Here is a 17,621-nt window from a genome sequence, read left to right on the forward strand (position 1 = left end):
CGTCATTGTTGACTATGAAAGGTAATCATTGGTGTTTTTTCTCGATTTTTAAAGATTTATAATCATTTCTAAACTTATCACTTGATTACTTCAAATTTTTCGTAATCGTCGTTTAATATTAGTTGATTTAGAACTAAAAATGTTGTATTCACACTGTTCATTCTTTCAACTAGGTTGTTACTTCAAATTTTGTAATCCTCCTTCATTATTAGTAGATTTACTTGATGTTTTTGTAATAATCGTCCATTATATAAATGATTTTACATCTTTTCTTCATTTTTCATACTTATTCACAACTTTTCTATTAAAATATAAATGTCGCTTCACATTTCGCTTATGTTGTACTAATATTAACTACTTACCCTTACAGAAACAACACCAAGAGTCAAACCTATATATATATATATATATATATATATATATATATATATATATATATATATATATATATATATATATATATATATATATATATATATATATATGAAAAACAAAAACGAATGAAAAAAGTAAATAATTATGGTATTCTATTTGGATCCAATTAACTTTATTCAGATGTGATTGCCAACATTTAGATGCGGTTTTACTTCAAAATACAACAAAAAAATGAACATACTAAAGATAATTTTGTTTTGATATGTTTTGTTTACTTCTGAACATAAACAAAACTAAGTTATATATGTTATATTCACATATGAATAGAACATAATTTCGTGTGATACACATTATTCAACTATGAGTAGAACAAAACCGAGTTATATATGTTCTATTCATATATGAATAAAACAAAAATTAAGTTATATATGTTCTATTCAAATATGAATACAACATATATATTCATATGTGAATAGAAAATATGAATATATATATATATATATATATATATATATATATGTGTGTGTGTGTGTGTGTGTGTTCTATTCAATTATTCATTTATGAATATAAAATATTTTCTTTGTAAAATGTATATCAAATTTATTTATCTTCTACTCACTAATGAATGAAGCTAACAAGACTCACATTTCTAATAAAGACCCAACATCAATGTGAGAAACACGTTCTATGCAGAAAAATGACAAAGGTATAAAATTCCTATCATATTTGTTTTATACATTTATAAATAACTTGTATATCCCTGCTATAATTTTCTTCTATTAACATACGAATACTTCAATCTGGATATGCTTTATTAGAAAAACTATTAAATTCCTACATTCATCCATGAGTAAATATATATGGCTTAGTTTTGTTTGTATTCACTAGTAAACAAAACATATCAAAAAGCTAATCATATGTGAATGTAAACATTTATTCATATGTTTATCTTGTTTTCTTTTGGAATGTTTTTCTTCTGAAATTAGTGATTGAGCTTCAATATCTACACATATGAATATAACATATATATTTATATGTGAATAGAAAATATGAATAGATATGTTCTATTCAATTATTCATTTATGAATATAAAATAGTTTCTTTGTAAAATGTATTTCAAATTCATTTATATTCTACTCACTAATGAATGACGGTAAGAAGATTGAAGCTCCTGATAAAGAGCCAACAACAATGAGAGAAACACATTTGAAGAGGAAAAATGTCACAGGTATGAAGTTCCTATCGTGTGTGTGTGTGTATATATATATATATATATATATATATATATATATATATATATATATATATATATATATATATATAGAGAGAGAGAGAGAGAGAGAGAAAGTTAGGTTCAAATGTTTTCATTATCTATTGTGTGCTTGTATGATTGATTCTGGACCAATCATTTTAGTTATTTTAAGAAAGTAATTAATGCTTATTAAATGTTGAAAATGTAATTAATACGTATTATATCTTCAACATGTAATATGCATTAAATACTTTCTTAAAATAACTAAAATGATTGGTCCAGAATCAGTCATACATGCACACAATAGATAGTGAAAACAAAATAACCTAACCGTATATATATATATATATATATATATATATATATATATATATATATATATATATAACATGAACATCCATACAATATTTTTCTTCTATTCATATATGAACAAAACTTGTATATACCTTTTATATTTTTGTAATATACAAATATGAATAAACGTGGATATATATATATATATATATATATATATATATATATATATATATATATATATTTTAATAACTATATATATATATATATATATATATATATATATATATATATATATATATATATATATATATATATATATATATATATATATATATATATATATATATATATATCAGTAGCTTGTATATCCCTGTTATATATTTGAACTACTTATATATGAATACTTCCACCGTATTAAAGTATTATATGTTTTCATTTACCAAAAAAAAAAAAGAAACAATAATAGCAAAGAAAACAAAGCATCAAAGCAAAAAAAAAGTCCAGCAAAAATAAAAATTCTTGATAAGTGACAACTACACTACTAGAAAACAACCCTTTAATGACACACACTGATTTAGGATACACATTTTTTGCATGTCCTAAAAATAATGTCAGATTTCCAAAATTTGAAGGATAGAGCATACGCATTTCTGCGTGGCCTAAAATTAATATCCAACAAAAAAAATTAAAAACAAATAGGGCACTTATTTTATAATGGGTGTCATGTAGAGATGTCTCTTTATATTTTTTTAGTGAAACGTGGGTTCTCTTCTTTCACGGTTAGGGGGGAAATGAGAATTCCAAGTGTTTGAAAGGCCGCCATATTTATCCTCTACCTTATTTCCATGGTTCTCCTCTCTCTCTCTCTCTCTCTCTCTCACACACACACACACACACACACTCTAATACCTAAAAAAACCCTAATATCGTCGCCAATCCTCTTTACGAATCTTCGATTTTTGAAGTTTGTTCTAGATTTCACTTAGAGAAATTACCATCGTCCTGCAGTTCTACATCCACGTCAAAACCTCCCAAGATCAGTTCTCCATCGTCATCACTAAACTATCCACTCACTTGAATCTATCCCCGAGTATGGGTGTAAATTGAAGCGTGGTGGTAGTGAAGTTCGGGGTCATAAAGGTTCCTTGGAAATTGACCCTGAAAATGGAAGCAATTCCATGGATTTTAACAAGAAGACAACCTATGGGATTTGACAAGCTTTTAACAAAGTATGTTCTTGATGCATCACTAATCGCAACTTCACTTCAGTGAACATTGCTATGTATAATGTATGTCTTCGTTGTTCCTGTTCTTTGCGATTCATCCCGTAAACAATGATTTACATCTTGAATTTTCACTCTAGACCTAATCCTTTTCAAATAAAAAGTTGATATGAATCTTGTTTCTAATTCCGTGTTTAAAGTTTAACCATATGAATTTCGAACAGGACTCTAAAACTACAATAAATCTATTAGTAGCATGGGCTTGCATTGTTCCAGGAAGATATTACGCTCTATGAGTTCAAGTTATAAACTCCATTGCAGTAATCATCAGAACATTGTGCATCAATCTTTCCATATTCTTTCTACTGGTAAGAAACATTCCATCACTTAAATACTCATTCTGTTTATCACTTACAGTAACTCAAATCTTTTTGGGGGTTATTAATCTCTTTGACTATGCATATAGCTTCACGTGATCATGAGACTAGTGATAAGCAATCTTCTTTGGAATATTCAATCTTTAAAAATGTAAATCATTTATATCATCTTTCTTTATACATTGCCTTTACACAGCCACTAAAAAACTCCCATAATTTATGCAGGCAGGGTTTCCTTTACTGGGGACTAGAGGTCTATCTACTTCCATGCTAAGTTCAGATGCAAGTGAAGGATTATTCCCATCTGAGCTACTATCCAGAAAACAAATCTTAAATCCTGAACACAAATTAGGTACATAAATGAAAACAGATTACACATTTTGTTTTCCATATCTATTGATGGAGTTTGACCATGATTTTGACTTTAACACAGGTCAAGTACAAGACCTGGTGATCCCAATTACAAACTTTCAGAATGAAGACAAAGGACTGATGGCATTGGCATGTGATGTTTTTGATCTTCCCATTCGGAAGGATATTATCCACCATGTTGTAAGATGGCAGCTTGCAAAAAGACAACATGTATTTTTTAATGAATTTTAAACTTACTTATTCTAGAATTTTCTATCTTTCTCATTTTTGAATGTATATTGAGAATGATTATGATTACAAGGAACTCATTCAACACAAACTTTAAGTGAGGTTAGTGGTACTGGAAGAAAGTCATGGCCCTAAAAGGGTAGGGCTTAAGATTGCATTGTCTGCTCATGCAGCTGAAGGGAAGGCAATTCTCGCTTTTATTTTGTAGTTTTTTAAAATTTTGTTTAGATAACTTGTTAACATAAATAGGTAACAATTTGCAGCTTTTACTGTTTGAGGATTTAGTGCTTCCGACTCATAATTCACACCACACATTGTCTTGTTTTGCTGGAATCCATTATGGCTGCTTGTTATTTTTGTGGGTTATCTTCTTTTCAAAGCTTTATGAGTCCAACTAGACATATCCGGTGAATTAGAAATGGCATGGTAAGTTCCATTCCATCTAAATATATCAAATCATAAAGTTATATAATACCAACATACTTCAAAAATTTTCCCACTTAGTTCACAATTTATTTATTTATTATTTATTCTTTTTCCTGTTTCTTATACCTTTTTTATGCTTACAGCTTCTAGGAATTCTGTCTTTATCCATGAAGTTCCTTCCTACAATCACAAATCTTCATAGAAAACTAGCCGAAGAGGGGCAAAAGCCTATTGCAACCCAGCCACAAGTATTAAGGAGTTTTCAAGGGGTAGTTTCGTCATCTGGCTCATCTGGTGTAACCATAGAAAATGGAAATCGAACCAAGTACACTAGTCCCACCACACATGTCAAAGAGCAATAGGTTCACCCATCACTCACATCCATTTATTTGATTACACACTTGTACACAGACATGCAAAACTTGTTCACTTACATATATATGCAAAACTCGTTTATTTATGCAGGATGGAAAGTCGGACAATGCTACAAGCATTTACTTGCCATCCACGCCAGGTGGATAGTCGCTTATGACACCAAGCTCAACATTTTTACCTGGTAGACCGGGTGGCAAACCAATGACACAGAGGATTTTGTTTGACTTGATATGTGAAACAAGGAGTCTTTAATAGCAATGTAGTATCAGGTTATATAGTTAGGGAAAACCCCTTAATAACAATGTACTATCAGATCCTCTTAATATCTATGTATTACAATTTTTTGATAACTTGTTTGACATGATGTTATTAGATGAAAATTATTGTTTGCTATATATTTGTTTCCATATTTTTATATTATGTGTAAATGAGTATCGTAAAGGCACGTCGTAAATGCATATCGTAAATTATTGTTGAAGTTTATGACACACAAATGGGCGTCATCTTCATTTAAGACAGGGACTTTAATAATACGCATTGCATGTCGTAAACGTGCATCGTATGGTTACAAAACGCAAATGTGTGTCATCTTCATTTATGTCAGGGCCTTCCTTCACATGCATTGTGTGTCGTAAAGGCGCGTCGTAAATGCGCATCGTAAGTTTACGACACGCAAATGCGTGTCGTCTTCCTTTATGATAGGTCCTTCCATGACACGCATTTGCTTGTCATCTGGGGCTTTTATGAAACGCAATGCGTGTCATTAAAGGGTACTTTTGTTGTAGTGCTACATGATTCAGACTGTGATTTGGAAAGTAGTTGTCCATCAAAGAATGCAAAGAAAAAGGAGTCGCCAATTAAGAAAGAGAAGAAAAAACTAGTGGTAAGGGAATTTTACTCCATGAAAAACAGATGTTCACCAGAGTCATTACTCTCTATAATCCTTGGGTTGAACAAACAACAAAAGAATGTGTAAGATATATGGGTTTTGGAAGTTTGTTAAAAATGAAAATGATAGATATACCACTGAAGCTGGGATTTTATATTCTTCAAAAATTTGATTCTCAAAGAATGGTGATAGATATTGAAGGAAAGGAACTCAAAGTAACATCATGACATGGTGGGCATTTCAACTGGTGGAACAATACTTACATAACTGGATCAATGGCATAAAGATGATAGTAGTTATGATGAATGGAAGTAACAATTTCAAGAAGGAGCAATCATCCGACTGGATGCAATAAAAAAAGTTATTGTTCGTACCACATAAGCTGATTTTAACTTGAAATTGAACTTCTTATTATTTTTGTAAACACATTTTGTGAGTCAACATCAATGGAAAGATGCAACCTATTCCCTTTGAGTTATATTTCAAAAAAAAACATATATCAGCAACATAGACTGGTGCAACTATCTTTTAGATTGTCTCATTAGAAACAAGAACTCCTACATACCATACTCGAATAATAGCTACTTTGTTGGACCTTCAGCTCTTGGTGGTAAGTTATTCATAATAGAATATATTATAATGTTTATATTCATTTTATAATATTAATTATTCATAACTGAATAACACATATTCATATATGAAAAATTCACATGTAATTCTTTGCATTACTTATTCATATATGAATATATTAATAATCCCATATTTTCTAAAAATTCATTTATGAGTATTAATTAATTATAATTTATCAGCATGTTCTCTGCTGATAAAATCCACTCGTAAGCTCTAACAGTAACATGTAAACGACCAACAATTTGTTATTGGACTTCAGAGAAGATTAGATACCGAGAGACATTTGAACAAGAAATAGGTAGATATGGCCTTGGAGAATTAAATGAAAAATTTGTTAATGAACAAGATTAATGAGATATAGATCTGGAAGACTGTGATTGTTATAAAGATGAAGATGATTATGTTGAGCTAATTATTTGTGACATCCCCAATTTCACGGCCAGAAATGACCGATTTGTTTATGCTTTGTTTTTAAAATTAGAGTAATCGTTTAAAAAAAACTGTTGCGGAATTTGTTCCCAAAACAAAATATGAGAAAAATTTATCAAAGCATTTCTTAAATAAAAGTATTTTTCAATATATAACAAAATCTCGGGATGTCATGTTCCGATACAGACACATAAGCTTAAACAGAACTTACATTTACTGACACTAATGATTTATATCTCCTTTAATTCCTCAGTGAAATATGTCTTCGTATTGATACCTGTGATACAAAGAAAACTGAGTGGGTTAGGCTTGGGAGCCAGGTGAGCATATAGGGTTTTCAACCCACAATAATATAATTATTACATTTAATCAGCAAACAATCAACCCAATTACCCATCCCCATTATATTCTTTATTTCTTGAGGTTTTACCCTAAGAACCAACTTATCCTTCATTCATTCGTTCCTAAGGATTTACCTAAGGAATTGTCACGAAGTCCACTGCTGCCAAAATTTATCTATCAGGTACTAAATCCATAACTATCAGGTGCTAACTCCATAGTCACCAAGGTTCACTTAACAAGCGCTAACTCCATAGTCGCCAAGGTTTACTCAACAAGCGCTAACTCCATAGTCGCCAAAGTTTACTCAACGTGCGCTAACTCCATAGTCGCCAAGGTTTATCAAATAGGCACGAAGTCACATTGTCGCCAAGGTTTATACAATAGGCGCTAACTCCATAGTCACCAACTATCCCATCTACCCATGTTCTACCCAACATTTTCGTAGATATAAATACTTACACAGTTTAAATCATTTAACACCTGTATAAAACTTCAATTCCACACCCATCTCAAATAGACAAATAATATATATACGCATAGCACGTATTTCATAGAAACTACTTCGTATTTATGTGTTAGAAGAAAGTAAGTACACACTCACTTGAGTAGACAATGCTCGGACAGCACTACGACTTGTAGAAGTAGTATTCTTTGGTAGATCTGGAAGATCTTCACAAAAACCGGGCTCCTCGCGGGCAAGGCTTCGGCTCAGGAATAATGCTCATCGGGATCTTCGGGACTTCGAAACTTGCTTCGGGACTCGGGAATGATACCGGGGCCTCGGGTTCTATTTATAGGCTGTTGGGTCTGGGATTACACTGGGTGTACTCAGTACGCTGGGCGTACTAAACGTCATTGCATGCGTCACTTGGTGGCACTCGAGTATTGGTCAGGCAACTTGCACCCCTCTGAGTACGTTGGGCGTACTCAAATTACGCTTAGCGTAATTTGACTCGTCAAACTTCTAAATTGCGTAACTTTTGCATACGAGCTCCGTTTTCGATGTTCTTTATATCCACGCGTAGGTCAGACCATACTCTACAACTTTCATTTAGACTCCGTCGGCTAGATTTGACTTTATTTTTATTATTTATTTTTAGTAGGATGGGACAGGAAAACTCCGTTATAATTTCATAACTTTTTCATCCGACGTCCGTTTTCGCCTATCTTTTTATCGTTTCACTAATATTAATGAGATCTTCGATTCCTGTTTAGATTGTTTCGGCTAAAAACCACTCAATCTCAAATCGAGTATTCGGGCTGCATACCGCTAAGTCGAAACTTAGAAAAATCATAACTTCCTCAAACGAAGTCAAATTTGGGCGTTCTTTTTATGCACGGTCACGGTTTAACGTATTCTACGACTTTCACTTAGATCGCTAAGGCTAAATATCGTTCTAACGTAAATTCCCTTTTTACGTCGCGCTGTGTCATGCCGGCTCTGTCGCGAAACTTCGACAGGTCATAACTTCTTCGTTATAACTCGGATTTCGGCGTTCTTTATATAGACGGAATCCTTGTAACATATACTACAACTTAGTTAAGATTATTCATTCTAAATAATCTTCCATCAGAAATTCATTTTTTGGATGCTTATCGTCTCTAAATTGACTAGCCCTGATCTACGGGCGTTACAGTTATCTCCCTTTAGGATGATTACGTCCCGGAATCATCAACGAAACAATCCTTACGTTAAACTTCCATCCTAATTAATAACCGTGATGCTCAATCTTTCATCTGCTTTTCATACTAAGTTGGAATTTCAATCGTAACCTTCAAGTTACAAAATAAATCCTTATTGTGGACTCCTTCTTCTTCTTAGGATAAATACATTCCTTTATTTATTGTAACAGACCAATGTGTCGTGTCCCGATGGCCTCTCATCGTAGTCGGACTCAATTTGATATGACCACTAGGGTCGGAATAACCATCATCCTACTAGCCATTACCGAAACTAGGGTAATGACAAACTTGAATAAAACGAAATCAATTACTAGCTTCTTGGTAACCTTCTGACTTTCCCTGATCCAAGCGTGAGTCTTGTGCTTCCGGTAGTATATATCTCTACTACCATTCACACCTACTCATACTCGTCCCAAGTATTGTCTCGCAGTCAACCAAGTCATCATACATAAATCATATAATCATTCAACACATCAGATAACAAAACGAGGGTTTATATTATTTCTTGAAATGATTACACAAAGGTTCAAGTTTACCCTATACTATGCCTCTAACAGGCTACACTTCCTGATACAGACTTTATATATAGATACAAAGTCTTCATCTTTTAATCCTCCCATCATTTTCTGCTTCATCGAGGAGCATGTGGAATTCCCTTGGCTGTGGAGGTGTGTTTTTCTTTGGGCAGTCTTTAGAAATATGCCCTTCTTCGTTACATCTGTAGCAAACCTTCTTGATAGGTGCGCACTTGTTTGCGTAGTGCCCTGTCTTCCCAAATTTGTAGCAAGTCATCTCCTCGCTACATTTCCCGAAGTGTTTCTTTTTACACTAGTCAAACCACATAGCTTCATCTCTTCCCCCAAATTTTAAGAATTTGCCTTCTTTGTCGATTATTGAAGATCCTTCATGTTTCCTTTTCTCTCCAACTTCAGCTCTTTTTAGGCCCTTTTCTTTTATTTGGGTCTCAACATTCTTGGCTGCCCAGATGGTGGCCTTCAGAGTGGTTGCTTGCTTAACTGTCGGACCAAAGTCCGCTAGTAATCCATTGGCAAACTTGTTGACCTTGGAAAGTTCAGTTGGAATTAGGTATGGAATAAAGCTTCATCTTCTTCGTAAAGCTCGTAACGTATTCAGTGGTGCTCAATTTTCTCTTCTTTAGATTCTGGAACTCATTGTTGATATCCAGAAGATCTTGCTCAGAGCAGTATTGCATTTTTAGTTGCACCACAAACTCTTCCCAAGACATATTGCTAGCTTCCCCCTTGGGAATCGAACCAGCCAGTGACTCCCACAAGATCAGTACTCCAGATTTTAACAGACGAATTTTGAGAGCGGTCTTCTGTCTGTTGCTACATTCGCAACTTTCAAACATTGTCTCCATTTCGGAGATCTAGTCCATGACTTGCACCGGTGTCGGGCTCCTAGAAAGACACGGTGGTTTGGATGCCATGAAATCCTTGTACTTGCACCCACGTCCGTCATTTCCTCCATCCTGGTTGTTTTGGCGAACTATTGGTGGGTTGGCTTGACCAACGGTTCCACTATAGTCCCCCTTTCCGATGCCATGAAATCCTTGTACTTTCATCCACGTCCGTCATCTCCTTTAATCCCTTAGTGAAATATGTCTTCGTATTGATACCTGTGATACAAAGAAAACTGAGTGGGTCAGGCTTGGGAGCCTGGTGAGCATATAGGGTTTTCAACCTACAATAATATAATTATTATATTTAATCAGCAAATAATCAACCCAATTACCCATCCCCATTATCTTCTTTATTTCTTGATGTTTTATCCTAAGAACCAACTTATCCTTTATTCATTCGTTCCTAAGGATTTACCTAAGGAATTGGCACGAAGTCCATTGCTGCCAAAATTTATCTATTAGGTACTAAATCCATAGCTATCAGGTGCTAACTCCATAGTCACCAAGGTTTACTTAACAAGCGCTAACTCCATAGTCGCCAAAGTTTACTCAACGTGCGCTAACTCCATAGTCGCCAAGGTTCATCTAATAGGCAGGAAGTCACATCGTCGCCAAGGTTTATACAATAGGCGCTAACTCCATAGTCACCAACTATCCCATCTACCCATTTCTACCCAACATTTTCATAGATATAAATATTTACATAGATTAAATCATTTAACACCTGTATAAAACGTCAATTCCACACCCATCTCAAATAGACAAATAATATATATATATATATATATATATATATATATATACACACACATAGCACGTATTTCATAGAAAATACTTCATATTTATGTGTTAGAAGAAAGTAACTACACACTCACTTGATTAGACAATGCTCGGACAGCACTACGACTTGTAGAAGTAGTATTCTTCGGTAGATCTGGAAGATCTTCACAAAAACCGGGTTCCTCGCGGGCAGGGCTTCAGCTCAGGAATAACGCTCCTCGGGATCTTTGGGACTTCGTAACTTGCTTCGGGACTCGGGAATGATACTGGGGCTTTGGGATATAATTGGCATGCAAAACGATGCAAAACTTAGAGAGAAAGGAAGAAAAGTAGCAAGGAAAATGGCTGATCTCGGGTTCTATTTATAGGCTGCTGGGTCTGGGATTACGCTGGGCGTAACTTTAAGTACGCTGGGCATACCAGGCCTTACGATGGGCGTACTAAACGTCACTACATGCGTCACTTGGTGGCACTCAAGTATTGGTCAGGCAACATGCACCCCTCTGAGTACGCTGGGCGTACTCAAATTACGCTCGGCGTAATTTGACTCGTCAAACTTCTAAATTGCATAACTTTCGCATACAAGCTCCGTTTTCGACGTTCTTTATATCCACGCGTAGGTGAGACCATACTCTACAACCTTCATTTAGAATCCATCGGCTAATTTTGAATATATTTTTATTATTTATTTTCAGTAGGCCGGGACAGGAAAACTCTGTTCTAATTTCATAACTTTTTCATCCGACGTCCGTTTTCGCCTATCCTTTTATCGTTTCACTAATATTAACAAGATCTTAGATTCTTGTTTAGATTGTTTCGGCTAAAAACAGCTCGATCTCAAGTCGAGTATTCGGGCTGCATACCGCTAAGTCGAAACTTAGAAAAATCATAACTTCCTCAAACGAAGTCAGATTTGGATGTTCTTTTTATGCACGCTCACGGTTTAACGTATTCTATGACTTTAGGTTAGATCACTAAGGCTAAATATCGTTCTAACATAAATTCACTTTTTACGTCGCGCTATGTCGTGCCGGTTCTGTCGCGAAACTTCGACAGGTCATAAGTTCTTCGTTATAACTCGGATTTCGGCGTTCTTTATATGTACGGAATCTCTGTAACATATACTACAACTTAGTTAAGATTATTCATTCTAAATAATCTTCCATCAGAAAAACATTTTTTGGATGCTTATCGTCTCTAAATTGACTAGCCCTGATCTACGGGCGTTACATTATTCTGAATATGTTAATCATATATGATTACAGTAATTTGTTATATTAATTTTTATTCATACTTCTTTTATTACAAAGGCATATGATTCAAAATTATCTAAAATGATTGATAGTTTTGAGAGGATGAAGGAAAAGCTGAATGATGCAATAACAAAGTTCCCTTAAAATGAAAGTTTCAGGATTTTCAAAGAAAAGATCACCAATATGCGTTGAAGAAAAAACTGAAAGCACAATTTTTTTTTGAAATTTCCAAGTAATGAAATTGGTCTTGAAGGTATCAATTTGACACCAACAATGGGTCAAAAAACAAATGATGACAAAGAGAATGAAGATAAAAAGGGAAATGGTGAAGAAGACAATGATAATGATGGAAGTCAACCGGAAGTAGATTATTTGCTTTATGGAAACGAAACAGAGAATGAAGTAATAAAGAATGAAGGAAATAACAATAGAAAAGAAGGTGAAACTGAAGTAAAACAGAAAAATAGACAGACCAATGAAAATGAGAATCATGAAAAGAAAAACGATGATGGGACTGAAGAAACAAATAATCATGGAGAGACTAGTCAAAAAATGAAACAAATCAAAATATGTTGGATAATTTTGTTGAAAACATTGTGGATAATATCATTGGAATTGGATTTTCTAGTTTAAATAGTCAGCAAGATGAAATCTGGAATGACCCTGAAATGAAAACTACGTTGGATAATATTGATATAGGTAAATTTTGACTTACTTTTATTTTATAAAAATATTAATACACAATAACACACTTTTTCATTTAATTTTGACCAGTGTCACCAATGACTAGAAGTAAAACTAATATTGTGATCAGTCAAGTTATTCAAGGTATGTTACTATCAATTTATTATTTATTTACAAATAAAAAATGTTATTATAGATTCACTAATTCATTAATTAAATATACTTAATATATAATATTATAAGGATCTTGTAGACAAGAGGAACTCAGAAAAGTACATAAACAAGGATGAGAAGTTGACAAAGGAAAGAGAGATGATACAGGTAAATGAATGATTCACTATTAAGTGAATATTACAATACTTATATTGATTTTTTTTAAATAAGATTGCTTATTCATAAGTGAATAAGACACTACATAAATGAGTAAAAATGTTATAATATTCATATATAATGTAGTATGTTTAAGGAAGGGAAAGTCTAAACATTGAAATAAAGGAGGAGCAGAAGCAAAGAAGACAAAAGGGAAAGAGGGAGGCGGAGATAAACTAATAGAAGTTCAAAAAGGAAATGTAGATGATAGAGGTAAATGGTTCATTCACTAATAAGTGAATATAATAAGATTGATTATTCACAAAAGAAGAAGATAATATGTGAATAAATAAAAAAATATAGTGTTACTTTTTCATAAGTAATGATATACATTACTTATTCATAACTGAATATATTACTTATTCACAAGTGAATAATACAATTTAAGTAATGCATACATTGATTTTTTGAATAACACACTTTTTATTTATTAATAAGTAAAATATAGAATTACTTGTTCATAAGTAATGTTATGCATTACTTATTCATAAATTAACATATTAAATATTTATATTCATTTATGAATAAGCAGTAATGCAATATTTTGAATATAGATAAAATTTTGATATGTGTTGTGCATCTTTCAGGTGAGGAAAAGTCTAAAAATAAAAATAAAAAAGAGGAGAAGCTGACAAGAGAAAAGGAAATGAAGAAGGTAACAATTTGGAATAACATTTAAAAAATCATATATGATTGGAATGATCAATAATCACATATGAAAAAATATAAAAAAATATTATAATTAACATATAATTATTTACATGACAAATCTTCTGGCAGGTAAAAAAAAGCAGAAAATGAAGATAATATTTATCCAAGCTTTAGTCTAGGTCTTAGTCAAGATTCAAATCAAACTTTAAGTACAAAATACAAAGAATCTTCACAAAAAAAACCAGTTACAAAGAAACAAATCATAGAAGACCATCAGAGGGTTATGATCAGATTAGCAAACAAAAATGTGCTTAATCCAAATCCAGTCTCTATAGCAATTCCTACTGAAGTAGGACCATTAAATCATGATATGGATGAATCAAGAGAGAAAAATCATGTTGATGCTTTCAAATCACCTTACAAATGCAAGATAATAGACATAAAACCTAAACTGGCACATCAGGAGAGTATTGTCTGTGAATGGTTTTCAACTTGCAAGGGAACACATCGTAAGTAGCTTTATTTTATAGACATATTCATATATGATTATTATATAGATAATAATGTATGAAATTTTAATTGTATATATGCAGAGATGTGGTTATCCAGACAAAATATGGCCAGTTAATAGAAAGAGCGATTATGGAAAGTCTATATGTAAACACATAGATTTTTGCAGAAGTTTTAGACACTAGGGGTGATTTACTTAACCTCCACTTTTCTTAAAAGTTGAAGTTTCTGTAATTTCGTGCTCTTTATTGATAAATGAATATACAAATATTATGTATTCATTTATGAATATTATATTTATTTACTATCATTTAAGATAATTATGTATATGCCACTCAAATTCACATATGATTATAACAAAATGATGTATTCATTTATGAATATAAAAATCAAAAATAAATATCTTTAGTATAAACATATGATTAATATACCAACATGATGTATTCATTTACGTTTAACAACTTACTAATCCTTTAAAATTATTTTGGTTATAGAATGCTGATGTATCTTCAACATTTTCTGATGAAAGAAAGTATGGAAAATTCAAGGAGAACTTTCATGACATCATTAATGGGTACAAAAAAATCTTAAACATAAAAGATATTGACATGGTATGTTAATTAAACTTGTTATAATATATATATATATATATATATATATATATATATATATATATATATATATTATCAACAAAACAAATACTTACCATTATATACATAAAAAATGTCTTCTTTCCAGTTGTTAGAAGTGCTCACATTTTTGTGATTGTCTTCAACTTAAAGAAATCATCAATTGAAATTCTGGAAAATAGTACAGTTGAGGGAGATTATGAAGGGAAATATGGAGTACTATTAAAACCTTTGGTAAGTATCCAATTCACAACAACGTATAAGAACCACTTTATTAAATATCTTAACTTTTATTTTATTTAGTGATTATTAATTTTTTTGTGAGATACTTTAAAGAAATAAACCATAATGCCATCTCAAAAGAAAGTATCATACCCCCAACGACTGGAAATGCCATGGAGAACAGTTAAAAACAAAGTTGATTGTGGGGTGTTTGCAATGAGACATATAGAGACCTATATGGGACAACCAATCTCAAAGTGGAAACCAGGTCTTCATAAAGAAAGTGCAATTCAAAAAACTACTTTAGAGAAGCTCATGCAAAGGTATGCACACCGAATGCTGACTTCTAAAATTAACATGTTGAAGGCTACGATCTTGGATCTTGTAGAAAAATATCAAAATGTGGAATTCGAAGTGCGCACCGCTCATATATACAAGGTTATGCAAACAATTCAAAAAAGTTTAAAAGAATATTGATGATTGTTTAAGATGAAGTGTGACGGTATAAGAGAATAGTTTGTATTAACGTTGAATGCTTTTGGAGGACATGTAAGTTGGTTTTGTGAAACAAGTATGTGAACAACTTTTAGATAGTTTGTTAAGTGTTACTGAACATCATTCAATTACCTTCAAATTATTTGTTGTTTAGATTACGACATCCCTCTTCTAAATTGAAAATACTTTTGTTGGATCCTAGCCCTAATTTCTTATTTGGGTGTTTAACTGGGGATTCTTATCTAATCAAACTTTGTCTCTTTTCTATTTCAGACGTCTACTTCAAATAACAACAACGATTTAGGCTCGACCTCTTCGGAATCATTCTCACTCATGAATTTGTGTGGGAGGGTGATTTTTGATGGGACCAACTTCAATGATTAGATCCACAATATTCGAATGGTCACCCGTTACGAGGAAAAGGAGTATGTTCTTGACAAGGAGCTGAAAGAAGTTAACGTCAAAACTGCCACTCCCGAGCAGATCGTTGCTTACAAGGCTCACGAGCGAGATGCTACGAAGGTTCATTGCATCATGCTCACGACTATGACCGCCGAACTCTAAAAGTCCTATGAGTACTACTACGCTTATGAGATGCATCAATATTTGATGGATTCGTACCATCAAAGAGCGAGGAAGGAAAGGTATGAGATCATCGCTTCGATGATCACTACCAAAATGAAGGACAGAGAGTCTGTCATGGCCCACCTACAGAAAATGCAGAGGTGTGTGGACCGCTTGCTGAAGTTAAATGTTAAATTCGATGAGGAGATGGCCATAGATATTATTCTACACTCCTTACCTCTTTGCTACGACCAGTTTCATATGACTTACCACATTAACAAGGAGGACACCACTCTAAGCAAGCTTCAAGGCCTGCTAAGGACTGCTGAGAGTAGTCTGAAAGGAAAACCCATTGCATCAACTCCTACTGCTACTGCCCCTGTCTTGGCCATTGGAAAATGGAAGGGTAAGAAGTGGAAGGCTCCTTCTAAGAGCCACGACAAGGGAATGTCCCAAGATGGCACCTCTTCTAGTGGAACCTAGGTTGGTCCCGCTGTACCCTCCTCGAACCTAAAGGATGCTGATTGATTCTAGTGCCACGACAAGAGGCAATAGAAATGAAGCTTCCCGAAGTACTTGCAAGATATCAAGGATGGAAATATCAAACCGTCCTTCACAGGTATCTGTACTATTCATTCTAACAACTCATCACATGATATGTCTAGGGTCCTCGATACATGATGTGGTTTTCACAGTTGTTCTGATTTGCAGGGTCTAAGAACAAGTAGGGATGTGGAGCATGGGAAGATAAACTTGATCATGGGGAATAGGAAAGCGTTGCATGTCACCAAGATTGGAGTTTTTTCTTTAGTGCTTAGTAGTGGGTTAGGTTTAGATTTGAATAATTGTTGTTATTCGTCAAAAATGACACGAAACATTATTTCTTTTCATGGTTTGTATAGACAAAGTTTTTGATTTTCGTTTGATAATGAAAAGGCTTCTATTAATGCATTCTTTAATGGTTCTTTCTATTTTGAAGCATTGCCTTGTAATGGAATATATGAGACTGTGATGGTTGTAGACAGCTTAGGAAATGATGTGTTGTATATCGATTCTTCCAATAGTTTGGACAAAGCATGCTTGTGGAATTGTTGTATTGGACATTTCAACAAGAAGCGCATAGCCCAACTCCAAAAGCATGGA

General features: G+C 33.1%; 1 pseudogene; it reads left to right on the forward strand.

Annotated features, from left to right (window-relative positions):
* Positions 1-3,403: 3,403 nt before the first annotated feature.
* On the forward strand, positions 3,404-4,912 carry LOC111900872 (uncharacterized; annotated as a pseudogene).
* The last annotated feature ends 12,709 nt before the right edge of the window (positions 4,913-17,621 follow it).

This window comes from Lactuca sativa, chromosome 7 (genome assembly GCF_002870075.4).
Source record: "Lactuca sativa cultivar Salinas chromosome 7, Lsat_Salinas_v11, whole genome shotgun sequence".
Taxonomy (NCBI): domain Eukaryota; kingdom Viridiplantae; phylum Streptophyta; class Magnoliopsida; order Asterales; family Asteraceae; genus Lactuca; species Lactuca sativa.